The sequence below is a fragment of the Trachypithecus francoisi genome, unplaced genomic scaffold (genome assembly GCF_009764315.1).
Source record: "Trachypithecus francoisi isolate TF-2019V2 unplaced genomic scaffold, Tfra_2.0 Lachesis_group0, whole genome shotgun sequence".
Taxonomy (NCBI): domain Eukaryota; kingdom Metazoa; phylum Chordata; class Mammalia; order Primates; family Cercopithecidae; genus Trachypithecus; species Trachypithecus francoisi.
In genome coordinates, this window is record NW_022681453.1 from 66,732,905 (window position 1) to 66,758,030 (window position 25,126).

The following is a 25,126-nucleotide window of genomic DNA, read 5'->3' on the forward strand; positions in this document are numbered from 1 at the left end:
CTTTTGTAGAGATGGGGTCTCACTCTGTTGCCCACAGCTGGCCTTGAACTCCTGGGCTCAAGTGATCCTCCCACCTTGGCCTCTCAAAATGCTAGGGTTGCAGGTGTGAGCCACCACGCCTGGCCCTACTATCATTTTTAACCAGGATTTCTGCAACTCTTTCTTAACTGGCATTCCCATCTCCAGTTTTGCTCTTTTGCAATTTGCAAATCTTTGGATGCCACAGGACAAGTGCTTTGGAACACAGGCTCTGGAGTTAAACCTGGCTTTGAATCATAGTTCCACTACTTTCTAATATGACTTTGGGCAAGTCATTTAATGTCTGTGATCTAAACAAAATAATGCATGGAGAGCCAGCCATTAGCACAATGTAACTAGTAAACTCATAGAAAATACTGGCTTTAATGAATACCCTTCCACTCTTGTCAGTTTTCTCTTTGAATGTCACACTTCAACCTTGCTGAACTTCTTTCAGTTCCTCAAGTACATCAGGCTTTTAAAATGCTCAGACCTCACACTTGCTGTTCCCCTCCTTGGTCCCTCTGGCCTAAACTTGGCCTGGAAAACATCTACTTATCTTTCAGCTTTCAGATGTCCATAATTGTGGGGCATGTCTGGGTGAACTGTAGGCCTTCTGGTGAATGAGGAAAAGAGCTCCTTCTGGGGCGCACACAGCTTTGAGTCAAGGTGCACAGCTTTAGTGGAACACAGGCTGGATTTCAGCCCACATTAACCCCTCAGTTGTGCAGTGAGCAATTTGCAAGCCTCTTGAAGGAGACCTTCCTTGAACCCTTAGGTGAGGGAGGTCCACCTATAAGAACATAGTCTCTTATATAAATCTTGGATCTTGAGCTTCCCTCTTAGAAGGTTCATCACACTTTATTATAGTTATGTTCACAAATGTCTGATTCCAGAGCCCAATCTCTTAATCATTGTCATATGGTGCCTCTTGGTCCTTAGGAATTCCACCTTCTCCTCCAACAGCATTCCTAGCAGAGTGTGCTGGGCCTCAGGTGGAAGGACGACCCCAGCAGACACTCAGTTTTCATGGAATCTCCTCCTGTAATGTCTGAACATCCATGACCACCCCAGTTTTCTGACCCTAGTCCTGCTTTTAGATTTTTGGCTTCATTCCTTGGATCCTGGACATATGTTCACTCATACATTTAATAAGTACCTGTGTTGGGAATATGAAGGTGACAAACACATGCATGTTTACATCGTTAGGAGCTCCCAGTCCAGGGGGTAGGCATGCTGGTCTAAATAATCAGAATTTACCTTAACACTCAGAAGTGAAAAAAAGTAACTTTTTTTCTGAATTTAACTTTGCCCTCCAGCACTTAGTACAGTATCTAAAATAGGAAATGCTGAATAAATGTTTGTCAAATAAAAGCATTAAAAAAGAAAGTACTTTGGAAAGAGACAGAAACGAGCATTTATTGATCCAGGCATTGTACCAGGTCCCTTAAACATTCTATGTATTTTAAACCCACAACAATTTTGTAATGAGGGTAATACCAAGTCCACTTTCTAGATGGGGAAATAGATTCTTTATATATTCAGCTTACTCGAGTGAGCAGTTTTGGCACTTGACTTAAGAATGCCTTAAGAACTCAGAATTTTAAGGAGTCCCGTGGACTGAATTAGGTAGGAGAGGGAACATTATAACTGGCTAGGGTTAGTCACTGAGACCTGTTAAATTTTTCCTGTGAAATATTAACTACTTGGAGAAGTTTATTAACTTAATTAGTTCATTTAACAGAAAATACATGGCAAGAAGGAATAAAGGAAGGAGAGATTTGGGGTCAATTTGCAGCAGTTAACTCTCTCAGTCTAATGTATTCTTCAAACCACCCTTTTGAGTCCAGTTGCCAGGGTTGAATTTGCTTTCAAAGCTAAGGGTCATTCTAGATCCACCATCATCCTGTCCTCCAACATCCAGTCTCCTGGTCCTGTGATTCTGCCATTGCTTCCCTCTCTGCCTTCTCCTACACACTCCTGTGGCCAGTGCCTTTGTCCAGGCTCCCATCACCTTCCACCTTCCATGTTGTAAAAGCTTTATTTTCTTTGTACTTGACTCCTGGTTGCCCCTCATCCCTTCTCCCCACTTCCTCTGTTCTGCTGCACGGAGATGGATATGACAGCTGGAGACCATCTTGAACAAGGAGCTACCACCTAGGGAATGATGGTGCCATGAGCTAAGCATTTCATAGTGCAGAACCTTAATATTGAACTATTTCTGGACTTTTGCCTGACAGAGAAAAAAGACTTCTGACTGGTTTAAACCACTGTTATCATATATATTTTTTTCTTACTGTAGTTACCTCCAACAGTATCTAGCAAAGAATCACAAATAAACTCATTTGTTCTCCTTACTATACATTTATTCCATTTAAATCATATATAATCATGCTTGCCTTCCTGTAAATGAGTATTACAAAGCTGAAGCTAATATTTGTTCTTTCTCTCAATGGCAGATACATCTTGGAAGAAGAAATGAGCCGTGCACCAGGTGGTTTTATGTTTAGAAGGTTCTTGACATCAGGAGGAGTGTTTCAGTACGGACAGATAATGGCTTACTAGGCTCTTCAGTCAAGGATCGGAGATGGAAGATGAGGGCAGACTGGTCAATGGGTTTCATGGGTTCATGAAGTTACAAATTCGTGCAATGATTTACTCATTCAAAAACCATTTACTGAGCTCTCTATGTACTAGATACTAGGGAGTGCAAGACACTAGGGAAAGAAAGTTGAAATTTTTGCCTTCAAGGTGCTCATGGTTTAAAAAGAGACAGAAGGGTGTATTATAAGGACATTGATCTAAATGCTATAAAGAGGCATGGATTAAGTATTGAGGGAGCACAGAGCAAAGAGTGATATTCTCTGTCTGGTGATTGCTGGGAAAGAGAATTAAGTCAAGACAGGGACCAGAAACTTCATGAGGCCAAGGCCTGTCTCTTTTCTTCACCATTGCTGCCTAGCACCCAGCACAGCACCTGGCACAAATGATTCACAAATATTTGTTGAATAAATGCATGAAGTGTGCCCAGTAAAGACCAGAGGCTGGTTGGGCAATTCCTGGACAGGACAGGGAAGGGGTCAGTCCACAAGACTGATGGTTCCTGTAGGCAGAGGCTTCTCCATGATCACAGCTGCATCCTCAGCATCAAACAAAGAACCTGGTACTAAATGGATGCTCTAAAAATGTCTGTTGAACTTGCTGTCCAAAGAGTAGGTATGTGGCTAATCCAAGTTCCACAATCAAGACAAGTTAACAGAGGATAGCAAAACAAAGTTAGGAGTGAACACTACCACATTTCAATTTTCTTCCAAATAAAAACCACCCCTATTCTCACCTCTTGGCCTCAACATTTCTGGAAATTGTGAATCTCTAGAGCAGAATGATTTTGCTCACATTTCAAATAGAGAAAACGCAGGCGCAGACCTTCTGAACATAAAATCACTCAGTAAATTAAGGGCACAGTAAGCTCAAAGGCTACTACTTCTGAATTCCTAGATTGCAGAAAAAAAATTCTAGGTTGCCTAGGAAAAAGATAGTTATAAGATCAAATTTGATTTCCAATAGAATTTATCTTCATAAGGTGAGTACACTGCTATGTCTCTGGTTTATTGTACTGTAATCTTTGCCCTCTTTCATCACAATGATCATAAAGATACTAACAGTAGGGTTTGAAACCACTATTGCAGAAAGGTGAAATGTGTATGTTTTAATGAGGGTGAACAGGAAAAATAAACCTGAAAAAGTTTAATCAATAATTACCAAACTCCTGTGCCTGGCTGTGGTTGCAGCTTCCTTTACCTCTTGCTGAAGAGACATCCACAAGATGGGTTTCTATACACAGCTGGTGCACATTTGCCAAAGAATTAGGGACATCTTACCTGCCATCCCTAATACGGCCATCCCTAGTTCTATATCAGATTTCATTCCTTCTGTACCAAAGCAAGGCACATCTTGTTTTAAAATGAGGGCCCTCTTTCAGCGCTGGGGGAAACACAAATTGCCTGGTCACCCTTGGCTGCCTCCCGCAAGCCCAAGCCCGGCTTCTGCTGTCTGCCTGCCAGCTGTACACAGTCTTGCCCTCCATCTCCCTGACAACAGGTGTGACTTTTGGGGAGTCCATGCCTCATTTAGTTCTGGTAATGGCTTAATTGAGTTGGAAAAATGCAAAGACAGGAGCATAATGAACAACAGCTAAGCTGGGTTCTTGTGAGTCATTGGAAAAAGTTATCAGGGAAGGGAGGGAAAAGGATGAACAAGAGTGGTGAGGAGCAGCACAGGGCACAGAGCAAAGTGGGGAGGCAGAAGCCTAGACAAAGCAAAGAAAGGCAGTAAATAGAGGAAGCTGACATTCATTAATGCTGCATCCTGAGCTCCTTGAAGACAGGGCCAGGTCTGTCCCATCCACGGCCTGGAACATGGAGGGGCTCCATGATGATGGTTGAGTGGATGCATACTTGTGTGTACTGCGTGCAACATAACAAACTCTGTCTCCATCATAGGACTGAGTGAGTTGCTGGGGACACAGCCCACAGGAAATTAAGAAACTTCTTGTCCTGAATTGTTTCCTTCATGCCTTAAGTCAGCTCTGCTGATGGATGTATGAACACCAACAGAGTTCATGAAGTGGTTCATTTGAAAAGCGAAGATATGCAACTCATGTTTTTATAAACAAAAATGCCAGAGCCTCAAGTCCTACATAAAAGAAACATTTCTGTGGAATAACGTCCTGGGATTGCCTCTCCAAATCGTAAGGAACCCTGACTACCCAGTCTGATGTCCCAAGATGTGTCACTAGGAAGTGTTCTGGGGTAAAACAAGTTTGGGAACTAATGTACACTCCGCCACAGGGGCACATATGCCTCCTTAAAGGCGCTAAGAAGTCCCGCAAGAAACATTATTGCTTATTTTGGTATGGGACATTTTTTTTCTTCCCTGAAGGACACTTTTCATGATGCTGTGAAACACGGGCTTGGAAGTGCTGACTGAGTGGAAAGCATTAAGTGCGTAACCTGAGATTCTCCCATTTGTTTAGGTGTGTCTTTGAATAGGGAGATATGTCTGCCCCTCAATGGGCATAGCAATTTTTGTCATCCCAGGTATGAAATTCCAAAGGGTATTATTGGAAAGAAGGACTCAGGTGGGGTGGGTGACTGCTGATATAACTTTGAAATCATTCTCTGGTCTCAGGCACATGTTTCTGTTCTCTTCTACTCCTGAGGGATGGGTTTCTATCGTACATAGAAAGTTGTACACTGAGCCTTTCTCCACCCACTTGCGACTCTCCTGACCTCATACAGTGTCTCTGTCTGAGGACCACTGGGGACATGTGGTGGTGTGCTGGCAAACTGTCTTCTAAAAGAAAAACAAGTCCTGGCTTGAAGTGTTTGCTAAATATTCCCACTATGGTCAATTTCAAGCTATCAATGGTTTAACAACATATTTGTAAAAATTCTGGATATTTAACCATTGACTCTCAAGAGTTGATAGAAGCCTATTCTAACACATCATGGGGACATCTTTCTAAGCACACAGAAATTCTCGTTTTCTTTGGAAAACCTGGCCAAAATTATTTTATAGGCATTACAAATCTTCTCTCTTCTCCTGTTTCCCTCTTTGTCTTGAGTGTTAGGAAGCTGTAAGCCAAATTTGTGGATCCGCTGTAGCTAAAATAGAAACCAAAAGCATGCATTTTAGTGTTCTAACATTATGTGTGCATTATTTTATATTCTTGCGCATATTTTACCATGATTTACTCACCACGTTAAGCCTTTCATTTTTATTAAGAGCAACAGGGATATAAACACAAAAACAAACCAATAAATCTGGATTTTTGCTGTGAGCAATAAGAACTGTCCCCAGTTGAAATTCTCTGTGTAATTAACAGGAAAGGGTCTGGAAAAGTCATTCTTGCTTTATTAATTGAGTGGGTAGACACACCAGGTCATTAATCTAAAATACAGAATTTTAGAGGTAGAAGGGACCTGGGAAGTTTATCTGGTTTACACTGAAACCTTCTGACGCATGAATGTTTGAATCATTATGGCCAATTTTATCATGAACAGGAGCTGGAATTCACAACTCATTGTAAAACTATGTGAGGTTTAGTAACCAAAGGGCAAGCTTCTTCTTACTGAAAAGGGAAGTAATTTTTCCCCCTTGATTTGTCCGTGCATAGTTTGTCTTTAAAATGTCAGTTTAGGACTTCAGAGGACTAAACTTACTTTCAATTACAGCACAGAATCTATTTATTATGAGAATTCTTTTAGTTTTAATTGGACCACAGGCACACAAAATTGGATTGATCATAATCTCGGGTTGGTGACACATCCTCATTCTTGGTCCAGACCTGGCCCACTTTTATTTCCTAAGTTATTTTTAATAATTAATCTACCAACTACAACAAAAAACATCCATAGTAACCTACCAGTGGGTTCCTGTATTACATCCTGTTCTTGTGCCTCTTTTTTTAAAAATTATTATACTTTAAGTTCTAGGGTACATGTGCACAATGTGCAGGTTTATTACATATGTATACATGTGCCATGTTGGCACCAAAGAAGCCATTATCCTCAACCACATGCTGATTATTCCTTGCTTCCCTTTCCACCCCATCCTTTTAAAAACTTCATAAATCATAAGACAGAAAGACTGGTAAGATACACACCAAAATGTTAAGGATGATTACATCTCGGTGATGGAATTCTGGTTTCTTCCCTGTTTTATTTTTTGTTTTTGAAATTTAATAAAATAAACATGTACACTTGGTCCTCCATATATGTGGGTTCTGCAGCCATGGATTCAGTCAACTGCAGATTGAAAATATTTGGAGAAAATGAATGACTGTATCCATACTGAACATGTACAGACTTTTTTTCTTGTCATTAGTCCCTAGATAATAGAGTATAACAACTATTTATGGAGCATTCACATTATAGTAGATATTATAAGTAATCTAGAGATAATTTAAAATATACAGGAGGATGTGGATAGGTTATAGGCAAATACTATGCCATTTTATATAAGAGACTTGAGCATCTGCAGATTTTGGTATCTGAGGGGGTCCCGAACCAATCTTCCATGGATACAGACAACTGTATTACTTTTAACTGGAAAATATATGGTAGAATGTTATTAAAACAATGGCTATGTGAATAGACATAAACGTTAAAGATGAAAAACACTGCAAAAAAGATTTTACTTAGATTTTACTACCTATTCATACTGTATATCCTTTGAAATATATTTTGAAAACTATGCTTATTGATACGTCATACCTTCCATCCTTTTTGTTATTTTTATCTATTTTTACTCCCTTCTCTTTATCTCTCTTCTTTCTCTCACTCTTAAAATAAATTTTTACTTGAAGTATAATAAACATCAGAGATGCACAAATCATACATGAATTTCCACAATGGAAACATTCACGTAACCAGCATCCAAATCAAAAAACAAAACCAGAACTCCGGAGCCCCTACTCATGCCTCCTTAGAGTCATTACCTTCCCCAAGGATGACCACTACTCTGACTTCTACCATCAAAGATGGGATTTTCCTGTTTTTGAACTTTATATAAGTGGAATTACGTAGTATATGGCTTCTTTTGTCCAACGTATTTGCAAGATTCATCTATATTGTATGTAACCATAGTTTGTTTTTTCTCATTATTGTATATAGTATATTCCTATGATTCTACCACATATTACCTATCCAGTCTCCTGTTAATGAATGCTTTGGGGTTTTAATGAACAGCACTGCTATGAACTTTCTTTTTTTAATTTTTAATTTTTGTGGGTACACAGCAGGTATACATATTTCTGGGGTACCTGAGATAGTTTGATACATCATAGTAAATGGGGTATCCATCCCCTCAAGCATTTATCTTTTGTGTCACAAATAATCCAATTATATTCTTTTAGTTATTTAAAAATATATAATTAAATTATTATTGACTATAGTCATCCCATTGTACTATCAAATACTAGGTCTTATTCATTCTTTCTAACTACTTTTTGTACCCATTAACCACCCCTGCTTCCTCCCTACTCCCCGACTACCCTCTCCAGCCTCTGGTAACCATCTTTCTACTTTCTATGTTCATGAGTTCAATTGTTTTAATTTTTAGCTCTCACAATTAAATTAGAACATGCAAAGTCTGTCTTTCTGTGCCTGGCTTATTTCACTTAACATAATGACCTCCAGTTCCATTCAGTTGCTGCAAATGACAGGATCTCATTCTTTTTTATGGATGAATAGTACTCCATTGTGTTCATGTAACACATTTTTTGTATCCATTCATCTTTCAATGGACACTTAGGTTGCTTCCAAATCTTGGCTTTTGTGAACACTACTGCAACAAACATGGAAGTGCAGATATCCCTGTGATATACTGATTTCCTTCCTTTTGGATATATATACCTAGCAGTGGGATTACTGGGTTGTATGGTAGCTCTATTTTCAGTTTTTTGAGGGACCTCCAAAATGTTCTCCATAGTGGTTGTAGTGATTTTCATTCCCACCAACAGTGTATGAGAGTTCCCTTTTCTTCACATCCTTGCCAGCATTCATAATTGCCTGTCTTTTGGATAAAAGCCATTTTAACTGGGGTGAGGTGATATCTCATTGTAGTTTTGATTTGCATTTCTTTGATCATCATGATGTTGAGCACCTTTTCATATACCTGTCTGCCATTTGTATGTCTTCTTTTGAGAAAGGTCTATTCAGATATTTTGCTCATTTTAAATTGGATTATTCGATTTTTTTTTCCTATAGAGTTGTTAGAGCTCCTAATATTCTGGTTATTAATCCCTTGTCAGATGGCTAGTTTGCAAATATTTTCTCCAGTTCTGTGCGTTGTCTCTTCCCTTTGTTAATTGTTTCTTTTGCTGTGCAGAAGGTTTTTAATTGGATGTGATCCTATTTATCCAGTTTTGCTTTGGCTGCCTGTGCTTCTGGAGTGTTACTCAAGAAATTTTTTGCTCACTCCAATGTTCTGGAGAGTTTCCCCAATGTTTTTGCTTAGTAATTTCATAGTTTGAGGTCTTCTATTTAAGTCTTTAGTCCATTTTGACTTGATTTTTATATATGGTGAGAGACAGAGGTCTAGTTTCATTGCTCTGCATTTGGATATCCAATTTTCTCAGCACCATTTATTGAAGAGACACTCTTTTCTCCAATGCATGTTCTTGGCACTTTTGTCAAAAATGAGTTCACTGTAGGTGTATGGATTTGTTTCTGGGTTCTCCATTCTGTTCCACTGGGCTGTTGTTATTCCAGCACCACGCTGTTTTGGCTACTATACTTCTGTAGCATAATTTGAAGGTCGGTAATATGATTCCTCTGGTTTATTCTTTTTGCTGAGCATAGCTTTGATTATTCTGGGTCTTTTGTGGTTCCATATAAATTTTAGGATTGTTTTTTCTATTTCTGTGAAGAATGTTGTTAGTATTTTGATAGCGGTTGCCTTAAATCCTTTATTGCTTTGGACAGTATGAACATTTCAACAATACTGATTCTTCCAATCCATGAACATGGAATGTATTTCCTTTTTTTGTGTCCTCTGCAATTTCTTTCATCAGTGTTTTATAGTTTTCATTGTAGAGATCTTTCACTTCTTTGATTAATTCCTAGGTATTTAATTTTACTTGTGACTATTGTAAGTGGGATTACTTTTTTGATTTATTTTTTAAGTTGTTCAATTTTTTGAATGCCTTAAGACTTGTTTTGTGACCCAACATACGGTTTATACTTGAGAATGATCCATGTGCTGAGGAGAAGAATGTGTATTCTGCAGCTGTTAGATGAAATGTTCTGTAAGTATCTATTAGGCCCATTTGTTTCATACTGCAGATTAAGTCTGTTGTTTCTTTGCTGACTTTCTGTTTGGAAGATCAGTCCAATGCTGAAAGTGGGGTGTTGAAGTCTGTAGCTATTATTGTATTGTGGTCTCTTTATTTAACTCTAATGATATTTGATTTGTATATCTGGGTGCTCCAGTGTTGGCTGCATATATATTTAAAATTGTTATACCCTCTTTCTGAATTGATCCCTTTATCATTATATAATGACCTTCTTCATCTCTTCTTACAATTTTTGTCTTGAAATCTATTTTGTGTGATATAAGTATAGCTAGTCCTGCTCTTTTTCGGTTTCCATTGGCATGGAGGATCATTTTCCATCCCTTTATTTTCAGTCTGTGTGTATCTTTATAGGTGAAGTGTGTTTCTTATAGGCAACAGATCACTGGGTCTTGTTTCTTCAGCACTTTAAACATATCATGGCACTCTCTCCTGGCTTATAAGGTTTCCACTGAAAAGTCTGATGCCAGACATATTGGAACTCTGTTGTATGTTATGTGTTTCTTTCCTGTTGCTCTTTTAGTATCCTTTTTTATCCTTGACTTTTGGGAGTTTGATTATTAAATGCCTTGAGGTAGTCTTCTTTGGGTTAAATTTGCTTGATGTTCTATTCCCCTCTTGTTCTTGAGTGTTGATATCTTTCTCTAGGCTTGGGAAGTTCTCTGATATTATTTTCTACCCCTATCTATTTCTCTACCTGCTTTTTAAGGCCAACAACTCTTAGGTTTGTCCCTTTGAGGGCACTCTCTTGATCTTCTAGGTGTGCTTCATTCTTTTTTGTTCTTTTTTCTTTTGTCTCCTCTGACTGCATATTTGCAAATAATGGTCTTGGATAAGACCCAGAAGAATTCTCTGTAGTACCAGGCAGAGACTCTTGTTCTCTTCCTTACTTTCTCCAAAACAAACACAACCTTTCTTTCTGTGCTGAGCTGCCTGGAGCTGGGGGTGTGGTAACACAAGCTTCCCTGTGGCCACCACCACTGGGATTGTGCTGGGTTAGGCCTGAAGCCGTCACAACACTGGGTCTTGCCCAAGGTCTGCTGTAACCACTACCTGGCTACCATCTATGTTCTACCTCAATGTCCTAGGGCTCTGCCATCAGCAGGTGAAGAGGCCAACTAGGCTTGTATTCTTCCCTTAAAGGCAGTGAGCTCCCCCAGGCCTTGGGTCCTGAGACACAACTGGGAGCCAGGATTTGAGCCAACAACCTTAGAAATCTACCTGGCATTCTATTCTACTGCATCTAAGCTGGCCCTTAAACCACAAGACAAAGTCCTTCTCACTGTTCCCTCACCTTTCCACAGCCAGAGGAGCCCCCCCTGGTGGCCACCACCACTACTGGCTCAGGGGGAGTTCTGCCTGGCTACCGCATATGTTCACTTAAAGCCCAGGGGCACCTCAGTTAGCTTGTGGTGAGCGCTGCCAGGCTTGGGACTCACCCTTCAAGGCAATGGGCTCCCCTCTGGCCCATGGCAGGTCCAGAAATGCTGTCTAGGAGACTACACCTGGACTCAGGGACCCAAGAGTCCACTTGGTGCTCCATACCCCTGTGGCTGAACTGGTACCTAAGGTACCAGCAAGAAAACATCCCCTTTACTTTTCTCGAGCAGAAGGAATCTTTTGCCATAGCTACCATAGCTGGGAAGGTAGTAAGTCACACCTGAAACCAGCACTTCTCAGAGTCTCATCCAAAGCCCATGGCACACTACTTGGGTATTACTGTTGGTTATTCAGGGCCCAAGGGCTCTTTAGTCAGCAGGTGATAAATTCTGTCAGGACTAGCTCATTCCTTTCAAGGCAGTGAGTTCCCTTCCGGCCCAGGGCATGTCTAGAAATGTTGTCAAGGAACTAGGGCTGGAATGGAGGCCTTATGACTCTGCCTGGTGCCCTATCCTATATTGGCTGAGCTTGTATCCAAGGTGCAAGATCAAGTCTTCTTTACTCTTTGCTCTTCTCTCCTCAAGCAGAAGGAAGGAGTCACTTTAGTTGCTGTGAGCTGTGTTACGTGGGGTTGGGAGATGGGTGGAACAAGCACTTCCTTAGCCACCCTGGATGGTGTCTCTCTAGGTCACCTGCTGCCCTAGTTCACTGCTCTAGTGTTAAGCCTAGCCCAGCACTAGGACTTGCTTAGGAATTGCAGTCCTTTTGTCCTAGACTGCCTTTCAAGCTTACATAAGACCCTAGAACACTTTAACACATGGTGGTGAGCCTTGCAGAAACTCAAGTTCCCACTGCTTAACTGGGTGATTCCCCTCTGGCTAGGGCTGGTCCAAATGCTCCCTCCACCTCAGTGAATGCCAGCTGAGCCCAGTACAGTTTTTCTCTCTGCTGTGACAGGTCAGCACTGAGTTCAATGCCAAGTGGCCCAGTCGCTATGCTCTCCCTCCCCCAAGTGCACAGATTTTCTCTTGCACCACACAGCCACTGCTGGGGGAATAGGGGAGGGGTAGCATCAGCAATTCAAGGCTGTTTTTCCTACTCTCCTCAGTGCCTCTTTGAGCAATAAGAAATTAACACCAGGTGCTGTGATTGTTCATCTGAGTTTTGCTTCTTTTGATGGTGCTTTTTTGTGTGTAGTTAGTTGTTAAAATATGGTGTTCCTGTAAGGGGGAACCATCAATGGAGGCTTCTATTCTGATATCTTGCTCCACCCTCAGCTATGAGCTTTCTTGAACATGTCTTTTTGTGAACATATGTTGAATATATACCTAGAAGTGGAGCTGCTAGATCATAGAGTTTTTGTATCTTTAGTTTTAGTAGATACTATCAAAATGTTTTCCAAAGTGTTGTACCAATTTATCTTTCCACTGCACTCTATGAGAGTTTCTATCACTCCATGTCCTTATCCACCCTTGGTACTGTCAGTCTTTTTCATTATAGTCATTGCTTGTCTTCCCTTTTATATGATTATATTGTATCTACCTATATTCCTAAAATGTATTTAAAATTTTTAGTTGTTTTAAGCATTATAAAAGGGTATCATGCTGTATGTAATCTTCTGAGCTTCTTTCACTTAATATTATATTAATAAAATTCACCTATATTATTGTATTTTACTATAATCCATGATTTTAACTGCTGTATAATATTCTACTGTGTGAATACATCACAATTTATTCATTCATTTTCCTGTTGGTGGGCATTTGGACTTTTTCAATAGTATGGAAATTCCTTTCTTCAATTTGCTTTGAGATTGTGCAGGAACCAAGGAAGAGCTCTATGGAACTTTAAAGACATTTAAACTGCATAAGGACAGCCAGGTGTAGGGGGGCTCACGCCTGTAATTCCAAGGTGGGAGGCTGAGGTGGGCAGATCACGAAGTCAGGAGATTGAGACCATCCTGGCCAACAGGGTGAAACTCTGTCTCTACTAAAAATACAAAAATTAGCTGGGCGTGGTGGTGCACTCCTGTGATCCCAGCTACTCGGGAGGCTGAGGCAGAAGAATCACTTGAACACGGGAGGTGGAGGTTGCAGTAAGCCAAGATCACACCACTGCACTCCAGTTTGGTGACAGAGCAAGACTCTGCCAAAAAAAAAAACAGCGTAAGTATTGTTAGCTACAATTAGCATCTCTACAAATTTCCAGGCTCAAAATAACAAGCCTCCAGTGTTTCATTACTCCATTTTAAAGAAGATTTTACTTCACAGCTAACTAAAATTACATCTATTTTAAAATTAAGGCCATTTATTCTTGCCTAATTTATCACTGCAATGAAAGGCCGGAGACAAAAATTTTCATTATTTTAAAGGTAGAATCATCTTCACTTTTTTTCAGGCTTAACTATCCAAATTTCTTTCAAACTTTTCTGCTTAGGACTACTTCATATTTTTCTAGAGATATTTGTTAATATGCCAAGAACCTATTCTAAGTTCTTCATGTCATTTTTTGGAGCATGTTAACAGAAATTGGTACCATGCTTTGGGGCTGACCTGAGGTTAAAAGAATTTGCATCCCAGCCCTTATGTGACAGGTTTCAGGATGTGTTTGTTAGCTTTTGTCCATAACTCCACAATTTGGCTGACTCATGTCCACATTCTGGCCTTCTTGGGCCTCCTTGATTTCCTAATATACATTTGCTTGAGTAGTCCCTTCAGAACTGATATCTGTATTTTTTTATCCCCAAATATCTCAGATTGAAATTGTTCAAACTGAATTTTATCTCCCCTCTAAATTCATTTTGAATTTTGTTCCCATTGTTTGAAGGAACATGTCTCTCTGTCAGGAAATGTCAGGAAATATGTGTTGATTTATTAGCTGGCCTCTTCAGCTTTGCTAAGAAGAATCATGAACCCCCATTTAAAGAATGAATTTTAGAGCATACCACATTCAGTTGCCTCTGTGAGAAAATTCTCCATTGCTAAGGACACCTGAAGCTGTTCTAGAGGAAGACTGTCTGGAATAAACTTTCCCCAAATAAGCCCATGTATGTTTCTAACCCTGACTTTGATGCTGGGTCAGCCAATATATCCTGACACATGGTGGAAACCCATCCAATTGATTTCTTGTAATGTGGTAACCCTCAGACAGAAACTTCTTGTTACTGTAAAAAGAGCCTCCTATCTGTTGGGCATAGAGCCAGGTGCAGGACAGTGAGTCTAAAAGTGTGGTCCTTGGACTAGCATCAGCACCATCACTTGGGAACTTGTTAGAAACACAAATCCCATCCCAACCTACTGAATCAGAAACTCTGGGTGTGGGGCCCAGCAACCTGTGTTTTAACAAGTTTGAAAGCCATTGCTAGACCATCTTTTACATGCATCTGTCCAGGTTCATATTCTGTTCTGAGCTCTAAAAAATGTGTTTCCTAAGAAAGATTGTTTAAATTTAATTTTATTTATGTATTATTATTTTGAGAGACACGGTGTCATTATGTTGCCCAGGTTGGAGTGCAGTGCCATGATCATAGCTCACCGCAGACTCGAACTCCTGGGTTCGTGATCCTCCTGCCTCAGATTCCTGAGTAACTAAGACTACAGGAACATGCCACTACCCCAGGACATGTGTCACAGGAACATGTCCCACTACTAGGGACAGGACCTTGCTGTGTTGCCCAGGATTCTTCTGACACTATTACTTTTCTCCAAGGATAACACAGCTAAACAAAAATGTATTTTGAATGGATACACAACAGTTTCCTGTCAATGTCAATTCATTCTTCAGTTTCCCTGAAACCTTTCTCCTGCAAAATAACTGCTAACATCTTTTGAAACCAGTATTCCAGGAAAGCGCAGTTCAGAAGTCATTGCTGTAAAGCTAGGGTAACTTTCTGAATCTATAATCAATATGCATGGTCTGTGAACTAGAGAAAATGGCCATTAACTGTAGATAGACTACTTCTCACCCTTTCTTCCCAGCCACAAGCAGGGGATTTACCTATGTGGTTATCATTTGTGTCTACCTTTCCGAGCAGAGTCTTGGGTGCTCTACTTTACACTTAAGTCTTCCATTATTAATTCCCTTTTTAGATTTGTGGAATGAGTATACATTCGTCACAACCAGTCCATCAGTCCCAGATGGGAAGGTCTGGGACCCTGTTTACCTGTAACTGTTAGAAGTCACAATACCTGTAATCCCAGCACTTTGGGAGGCCGAGACGGGCGGATCACGAGGTCAGGAGATCGAGACCATCCTGGCTAACACGGTGAAACCCCGTCTCTACTAAAAAGAAATACAAAAAAACTAACCGGGCGAGGTGGCAGGCGCCTGTAGTCCCAGCTACTTGGGAGGCTGAGGCAGGAGAACGGCATGAACCCAGGAGAAAGAGCTTGCAGTGAGCTGAGATCTGGCCACTGCACTCCAGGCCGGGCGACAGAGTGAGACTCCGTCTCAAAAAAAAAAAAAAAAAAAAGAAGTCACAATACCTGTGACTGTTAGAAGTGTACAGCACTCCCTGGTCCTTCTCTACTCTTCTGGGAGCCCTTTCTATGAGCTCTTCAGGGGCTCTTTCTTCAGGAACTGAAATGGTCCTAAACATTCCACAATCTGTACTGATGCAGTGCACTCTCAGTGTCTCTCTGCCTTCTTCAGCTTTGCCCAGAAGAATCAGGAACTAACATTTAAAAAATAAATCCTGGAACATGCTACATTCAGTTATCTCTATGAGAAGATTCTCCATTGCTAATGACACCTGAAGATGGTCCGGAGGAAGACTGTCTCAAATAAACTTTCCCCAAAGAAGCCCACATATGTTTCTATAAACCTGACCTTGAAGTCAGATTAGTCCACATAGCTTGAGTCTCAGTGAGTCACTGAGCCTCAGTAAGTGACTCCTGACCAGCTGGTCAGGGTAAGAGATGACTAGGGTCAGCCTGCTATGCAGAGGCCTTAGAAAGAACCCTTTCCACTCTGATTCTTCCATTACTCATTTGAAACAAACAAAACTCCATCCTCTCATGTTTGCTTTCTCCTCTCTTCTCTCCCTCTTTTTCTTTCATCCTCCAGCAGTTTCCAAACTGATTTTAAATCTCTCAATCTGTCTAATGAGAAGTAAGCTCTTTAGAGAGTAATGGGCAGAGGTTATTATTCCTCTTCTTATTCAGCTGTGCTCACGTGTTGGTTACATTACACCAAGGGCCAGCCAACTACAGTCCATGGGCCAAATCTGACCTGCTTGTTTTTATAAATAAAGTTTTGTTGAAATGCAGTCATGCCTAATCACTTGCACTATATCTATGGTTGCTTTTGTGCTGCAAGGGTAGATTTGTGTAGTTATGGCAAAGATTAGCCCACAAAGCCTAAAGTAGTTACTATTTGGCCTTTCACTGAAAAAGTTGATTGACCTCTTCATGAAACTGAGCACAAAGAAAACCCTACTTTTGCCATGAACTGGACATTTCTATGGCTTTGGAAACAGTTACGTGCCTGATGTGAGCAACAGCTTCTCCAAGCTGAAAGGAGCTGACTTCGCCAGCTTTCTCAATCAGAGGAGTAAGTAGTTGGTCCTGTAGTTGGTTTTGTGTCCAGAGAAAGAGGTCACTTCTTTCCCTTGGTTATTATCTGACTCAGGAAGCACCAGGAGTCTGATTTGTTTACCACTGGCTCACATGAACAGAATAGAGTAGGCTGTGTGGTGGGGACTCTCCCCAGTGAAAAACTTTTAGCTAAGGGTGGGAAGTCCAAGCTGTGAATCTGAATCAGCAGCAGCAGCAATTTTTGTTCCCCTTAGATACTGTCAAATGGGTCAGTTCCACTGGGAGCTGGTTATCTTCCTGTGAAGATGACTTTAAGGGGAGGTGGTGGTGTATGGTTGGGAAACAGGAATACCACAACCTCCCAAGTAGCCCATGCGTAATCTGGGTGGGGCATAGACATAAAACGAGGAAGCCCAGACTTCAAGTGAGAGAAGAAACATTCGCTCTGGAGACAGTTTTAATTCTGTTCCCACATCATCAGGTGGACAAAATTCCCCTGTGAAGTTGCCCTCTTGCATTTCTCTTCCTCATTTTCTCCTCCTCTACTTCCCAGCTTTACTCCCCAACACCCTGAGGCCCAGAGCAGGGTACGTGTGGTGAGATTAGAGAAGAGCAGGGGAGGGGACTGATGTCAACTCCCTCCAGCTAAAGACCCCCAGGACTGGGCTGGAACTGGTGAGACAAGAGAGGCACCCGGAGAGCAAAGTGTAGGGTGCCATTACTTCTCACGGTCAGCCCTGCACTTGCATGAGGAATGCCCCGTGCTTGGACAAGTTGGGTTTATTACCCACAGCAGAGAACGAGAACTGTGGGCTGCCTCACCGACAAGGTGCTAGAAAGGACTTACAGCCCTGGAGTTTGTGGTAGGCGATTTCAGGGAGGGTTTAAGGAAGTGGGGCTTTGCATGCTGTCAGAAGCAGGGGTATATTCTATGATTCCATATCATAATAAATCTTGTCTAGAAGGGAGGAAGACTAAGTGAGAGTGAAGCTGTAAGGGTAAAGGAGCAGCAGTCACTCCTCTGAGCCAGAACAGGGAAATGTTTGGTCAGTTCCATGGTTTGGACAACGTTAATGTTTTTTGTCTGTGTTCAGACATGATTGTGGAGTGGTCTTATATTTGTCTTTGTCATGGTCACAGAGACACCTTGCTTGCTGTTGATGTTCTGTGAAGTTGTTTATGTTTAACAGGAGAATGCCAAGGCCTAGCTTATAGAATCACCCAGATCCAGATTGTCAGGGGCTACTTTTCTCTTTCTCAGCAATCATTTCACTTTCTTTGACGTCACAATATCACAGGATAGTAGAGTCAGAAAGAGATTTTGAGATCATCTAATTCAAGACTCTCACCTTTAAGATAAGGAAATGGAACATGTGAGCTCTTACCTGCCTTGCCAATAGCCCACAGCCAGTTAGCATCCCAGCTGGCGATTCCTGGGCCCTGCATACACTGGCCCTGCCTCCTCTCTGGCTGCATCTCCCACACCACTCTCCCTCTCTCAGCACTTAGCCTGCCCTCCTTTCAGTTCCTCCAGTGGACCAAGTTCTTTATTGCCTTGGGCCCTTCCCATTCCTCTCAGAATGCTCTTCCGCCCCTCTGATCTGTGCCTCTTGCTTAATTCATTTCTCTTCATCCATCAGGGATGAGTCATTCTTCAGGGATCCTTCAGTGGCTCAAACACCACTTCTCAAGGAAGCCCCTCCTGGTTCTCCAGGCCTCACTCTTGTGCTCTGTGCATCTGCCTGGCACTTCCCTGCCACAGTCCCTCTTGTTCTTTATGCAGCCAGGGACCTGGTCTGTCTTGTTCATTGCTAGCTTACTCAGGACACATACTCAGGACACAGCAGATGCTTAATGAATGGCTGCTTTACTTCAAGCCCTATGGAGGTTCTATGACTATAATTCTTTTTATAGCACAATAAAAAAAAAAGGGATTGTGAATCTTTTCTTGAGGTTGCAATATAAACTTGGAGTCTAGTTGCAAGTAAATAATACAACAAGCTGAATTAAAAATGCTGAGGTGTTGCAAGCAGGTGGAGGGTGAATCTGATGATCCCATCTCCATGTCATCCTTCCTGCGATGGCTATCTGGACATGCGGGTGTGCTGGAAAGGCCAGCGCGCAGCCTGGAGCCCTTCACACCCCTGAATCACAGAGAGTTCTTTGGCTCAGGGGTGACTGTAATCTGAATCTGCCTATCAGTACTACTCAAGCCCATTGGTACTTACAATGTTAGAAGACAATGTAAGGTAGATTGTTTAGTGTGAAAAAGGCTATAAGATGAGATAGTCCCAAGAGTTCTTTGGTTTGTGTGTGTGTGTGTGTGTGTGTGTGTGTGTGAGTGGGAGAGGGGTAATGGGTGTCTTTGAGATGCTGATGAAAATTGTGGCTGCTCTTTCCAGAAAAATACACATATGCATATAATTTCATCCAATTCAGATGTTTCATGTACCAGAAAGCAAGGTTAAGTGACTTGCCTGAGATTACAGAGAGATAGAGCAAGAATGGAAGCTGAGTTTCCTTATTCCCCATTTAGTAACCTTTTCCTTATGTGCCTCCGTCTCCTCATTGTCCACACAGGAATAACAATAGTACGGCTGCTGTAAGAATTATATTAAAACAATACTTGTAAGAATTTAGCATAAAGCCTACCACATAGTAAATGCTCAAAAAAATTAGCTCTTCATATGATGATGATAGTGACCCCTCTCTCTTCCCAAACAGTGCCTTTACTAATTGAATTGATCAACATGGTGACTTGCCACCTCCTGACCAGTCCTAGAATGCCTAGTTTAGCCCACTCATGGGATGGCCACCTTCAAACAGCAAGTGTATGATGCTGAGACAGGACTGGGGCAGAAAGCCAGGTAAGCCACCCAACAGCTGGGCCAGAGGAAAGGTGTCCTCTGAGACTGGTTAGCATCCTGTCTGCATGGTGGATGGGATTAGCTGCAGGACACACTTCTCACCTCTACAAGGGGATCATGATCAGGACACTTTCTGATATCTCTAAAGTGATTGCAGATGGATGATGACCCTCAAAAAGCTGCAAAAATTCTGAGTGGATGGTAAGCAGAACACACAAGAAGGTCCTTGGGGTAGAGATGAGTTTCAGGTGTCAAACGCACAAATCCTTGATTTTTTTTTTTTTTTTTTTTTGAGACGGAGTCTCGCTCTGTGGCCCAGGCTGGAGTGCAGTGGCCAGATCTCAGCTCACTGTAAGCTCCGCCTCCCGGGTTTACCCCATTCTACTGCCTCAGCCTTCCGAGTAGCTGGGACTACAGGCGCCCGCCACCTGGCCGGGCTAGTTTTCTGTATTTTTTAGTAGAGACGGGGTTTCACCGTGTTAGCCAGGATGGTCTTGATCTCCTGACCTCGTGATCCGCCCGTCTCAGCCTCCCAAAGTGCTGAAATCACAGGCTTGAGCCACCTCCCCCGGCCAAATCCTTGATTCTTTAAGTATCAATCTGATAGGTCAATGCAAATATTTGGAAGTAGATTTGCAAAGAAACTAAAAGGAGAGAAGCACTCTTTGGCTGAAGAAGTCTAGTGGAGGGGACAGAGAACTAGAAGGGGCCAGGAGATGGTGGTTCAAGTTCCCACCCAGCTGCTCCTCCTTGGGACAGCTGCTTCCTTCTCTGGAGTTTGGTGTCTTCTCTTGTAAGATGACCAAGTAGCATCAGGGGCTTGGTGGGTCCCAGGAAGCCCCTTCTATGCAGGTGGAACCTCAGTGGAAGAGGCCGAGTTTGGAAATGGGCTCTCTTCCTGCCTCCTTTCCAAGTCCTGCTCAAGCGAGAGGGTCTTCCTCCTCCCTCCCATCCCACCTCCCACCTACAGAGATGGGCTCAGCCACTGCCCTGTTGCAGGGGGTGGGGGGTGGGGGGGCAGAGAGGGGAAGCCCCTCAGGGAAGGAGGTTGCTTTCTCCACGGTCAGCAGCACCCCCGCCCCCAGCCGCTCCTGAGTCCCCCTCACGCCCGCATCCACTGCAGGGCAGGCTGTGCTGGAGCAGAAAGATCTAGGCTCGATTTGCAGCCCGGATGCGGCGGCAGCGTCAGCAAGGAGGAGAGGTTGTTTTGTAACGCGTGGCGCTAAAGGAGCGTTTTCCCTGGACTTGGGCTCTGGCTCTCACCGCGAGGCGTCGCTGCCTTTGCTTTACTGGTCCATGCGAGTGACTCCTTCAAACAGCCGCTGGTGAGCTTGGGCTGGGCCTGCAGGATCTAGTCCCAATGTCCCAGACTCTACCAGGCGTTATTGATAACTTAAGACCAGAAACATTGCTGAGCAGAATGAATACATGATCAGAGTCCAATACTGTAATGCCGGGGCCAAGAAGGCATCTCAGAATATGTTTAGTATAAATCTTCCATTTTACAAATAGGTAGACTGTGGCTCAGAAACAGGAAGCAGTTGCCACGTCACAGCGCCAGACACCAGCAGTGTTAGGAGTAGAACGGAAATGTACAATCTCTCATCATTTCATAGTTCACTTGGTGAGGAATGAGAGGCTTCCTTATTTATTTATTTATTTATTTTAAACATAGACTCACTCTGTTGCCCAGGCTGGAATGCAGTGGCACAATCTTGGCTCACTGTGGCTTCCACCTCCCAGGTTCAAGCAATTCTCCTGCCTCAGCCTCCCGAGTAGCTGAGATTACAGGTATGTGCCACCTGTAATTTTTGTATTTTTAGTAGAGGCAGGATTTCACCATGTTGGTCAGGCTGGTCTCGAACTTCTGGCCTCAAGTGATCCACCTGCCTCGGCCTCTCAAAGTGCTGGGATTGCAGGTGTGAGCCACCGTGTTCAGCTGAGGCTTCTAACTTCTAAGTTTTAGTGTGCAAAGTTTTAACACAGTAAAGTAAACCACAATGGAAAGATGCATTTTATTGGAGCATTAAGATATGGCCAAATTATGCAGAATTTTAAATTTGGAAAGGATATTAGAAGTTGTCTAACTCCCTTCATTTGTTTGTGACTGCTTAGAGGCAGAGAAGGGTATAGACTCCTGTGGGCTCTGCCCACTGCCATGGCTGTCATGAAATAAACTCACCTAAATAGAAATGCAAATGAATGCTACACACTCTGGTAGGAAAGCAGAGAATTTTGCTACAAGGGTGGCCTGATTTTGAGGGTGGGTGGAGGTGGGTGGGAAGAGTATAGAGGTTGGTAAAAAGTGTTTAGCAGATTTAAACAATGTATATGTTTTATTTAAGACTGTTTACAATAAAATATATACTTAGTCCAGAGTATTCATGTTGTCAGATTACCACATTTTAAGTTTAATCAGGGAGTTTTCCATCTTGAAGTGACTTAACTGCACATGGGCAAGGCTATGTAAATCAACTGTTGTAACCCTAAGAATCTGAGCATTAGATCATTTATAATAAGATGGTAAATACATGATTGAGAAGTCCTGAAACGATAAATCAGTGAATATCTGAGGGATGTGTTTGAAAGAGTGGGGCATTGAGGTGGTAGGTGTGGACAGGCAAAGGAGAGGGTCAGGTGTCATGGTGTGGAGGACAGGATGGTGGAGTCTCAGGGGTGGTGGCTCCTAATTCCAGCCAGAGACAGACGGGTCTATGTAGTTGAAACACATGAGGTGTAATCTCAATTGGAGAAGTCCAGATTAATTCCTTTTGTCTGCACTTGGTTAACACTAATTTTAATAGGAAACAAAGGCATTTCCATGTTCCACAAGTGAGGCTTGGTGTGCAATGATGGTATAGTCTCATAACAGAATACAACACAATCTTTAAGAACATGTGATAAAACTACCTAAAGACATAGGAAAACGCTCATGATATGCTGATAATTTAAATACATTAAAAAACAAACTTATGGATTGGCATGTACAGTGAGACCAATTTGTTTTCAAAATATGACTAGACCCAGGAAGAAAAGATGGAGCACTATTAGACCAAGATGAGATTACTAGTGTTAGCTCCATGATACCTAAACAACAGCAACAACAAAACTACCTGAGAGTCAGGGGATTACGTGACTTGTCCAATACTAAACAACTGGTAACTGGCAAAGCTTCAGCTGGAACTAGTTCTCAGATTCCCAATTCAATGTTCTTCCACTGGACCATTCAAATCTGCTCTTCCCTCAGACTGCTGGTGTTCTTCACAGGCATATACATCTCAGGAAGGACATATTATTTTGAAGTAGCCATACTGACACGACCACAGTCATTAGAAAATAGGGATTTATTTATTTATTTATTTATTTTTAAATAGTTTTTATCTTGGCTTTCATTTTAGGTTCAGGGAGTACACATACAGGTTTGTTACACGGGTAAATTGCATGATGCTGAGGTTTGGTGTACGAATGATCTTGTCACCCAGGTAGTGAGCGTAGTATACTATAGGTAGCTTTCAACCCGTGCTCCTACCCCCCATCTTCCCCCTTAATGTAGGCCCAAGTGGCTTTTGTTCCCATCTTTGTGTCCATGTGAATTCAATGTTTAGCTCCTGCTTATAAGTGAGAACGTGAAGTATTTGGTTTTCTGTTTCTGCATTAGTTTGCTTAGGATAAAGGCCTCTAGCTGCATCCATGTTGCTGCAAGGGGTATGATTTTGTTCCTTTTTATGGCTGCATGGTGTTCCGTAGCATATATGTACCACATTTTCTTTATCCAGTCCACCACTGATGGGCATCGTGGTTGACTCCATGTCTTTGCTCTTGTGAATACTGTTGCAAAGAACACGTAAGCACATATGTCCTTTTGGTAGAATGATTTATTTTCCTTTGGGTGTATACCCAGTAGTGGGATTGCTGGGTCAAATGATAGTTCCATTTTAAGTTGTTTGAGGAAACTCCACACCACTTTCCACAGTGGCTAAATTAATTTACATTTCCACCAATGGTGCATAAGTGTTCCCTTTTCTCTGCAAACTCTCCAACATCTGTTTCTTTTTCTTTTTCTTTTTTTGGACTTTTTAGTAATAGCCATTCTGATTGGTGTGAGATGGTATCTTATTGTGGTTTTGATTTGCATTTCCCTAATGATTAGTGGTGATGAACATTTTTCCATATATTTGGCCACATGTATGTCTTCTTTAGAGAAGCGTCTGTTCATGTCCTTTCTAAACTTTTTTTTTTTTTTTTTTGTCTTTTCAATTGTTTAAGTTCCTTACAAATTCTGGATATTAGACCTTTGTTGGATGGGTAGTTTGTGAATATTTTGTCATATTCTGTAGGTTGTCTGTTTACTCTGTTGATAGTTTTGTTTGTTTGCTGTGCAGAAAGCAGCTCTTTCCCTTAACTAGATCTTTCTCATCAATTTTTGTTTTCGTTGCAATTGCTTTTGGGGACTTAGTCATAAATTCTTTCCCAAGGCTGATGTCCAGAATGGTATTTCCTAGGTTTTCTACTAACATTTTTATGGTTTTAGGTCTTAAATATTTAAGTCTTTAATCCAACTTGGGATAATTTCTGTATATGGTGAAAGGAAGGGATCCAGTTTCAATCTTCTGCCTATGCTACCCAGTTAACCCAGCACCGTTTACTGAATAGTAAATGATTCTGAGATGATTATATGGGGAGTCCTTTCCCCACTGCTTGGTATTGTTGATTTTGTCAAAGATCAGGTGGTTGGAGGTGTGTGGCTCTATCCTGTTCCATTGGTCTATGTGTCTGTTTTTGTACCAGCTCAATGATGTTTTGGTTACTGTAACCTTTAATATAGTTTGAAGTCAGGGAGTGTGTTGCCTCCAGCTTTGTTCTTTTTGCTTAGGATTATTTTGGCTATTCAGGGTCTTTTTTGGTTCTACATGAATTTTAGAATAGTCTTCTGATTCTGTGAAAAATGATGTTGGTGGTTTGATAGGAATAGCATTACCTCTGTAAATTGCTTTGAGCAGTGTGGACATTTTAATGATATTGATGCTTCCTGTCCATGAGCGTGGAATGTTTTTCCATTTGTTTGTGTCTTCTCTGATTTCTTTCAGCAGTGTTTTGTAATTTTTGTTGTTGAGAACTTTTACCTACTTGGTTAGCTGTATTCCTAGGCATTTTCTTCTTTTTGCGGCTATTGTACGTGGACTTGTATTCTTCATTTGGCTCTCAGTTTAAATGTTAATGGTATATAGTAATGCAACTGAATTTTGTACATTGATTTTATATCCTAAAACTTTACTAAAGTTGTTTATCAGTTCTCTGAGCCTTTTCGCAGTCTATGGGGGCTTCCAGGTATAGAATCATATTGTTTGTGAAGAAAGAAACGTTGACTTCCTTTCTTTCTATTTAGATGCCTTTTATTTCTTTCTCTTGCCTGATTGCACTGGCTGGGATTTCCAGTACTATGCTGGATAGGAGTGGTGAGAGTGGACATC

At 41.7% G+C, this 25,126-nt stretch overlaps 1 protein-coding gene across 3 annotated transcripts in view; it reads right to left on the reverse strand.

Moving 5' to 3' along the window:
- Window positions 1–25,126, reverse strand: part of CASR (calcium sensing receptor) — a 146,669-nt gene that overhangs the window by 34,144 nt on the left and 87,399 nt on the right. The window lies entirely within an intron of this gene.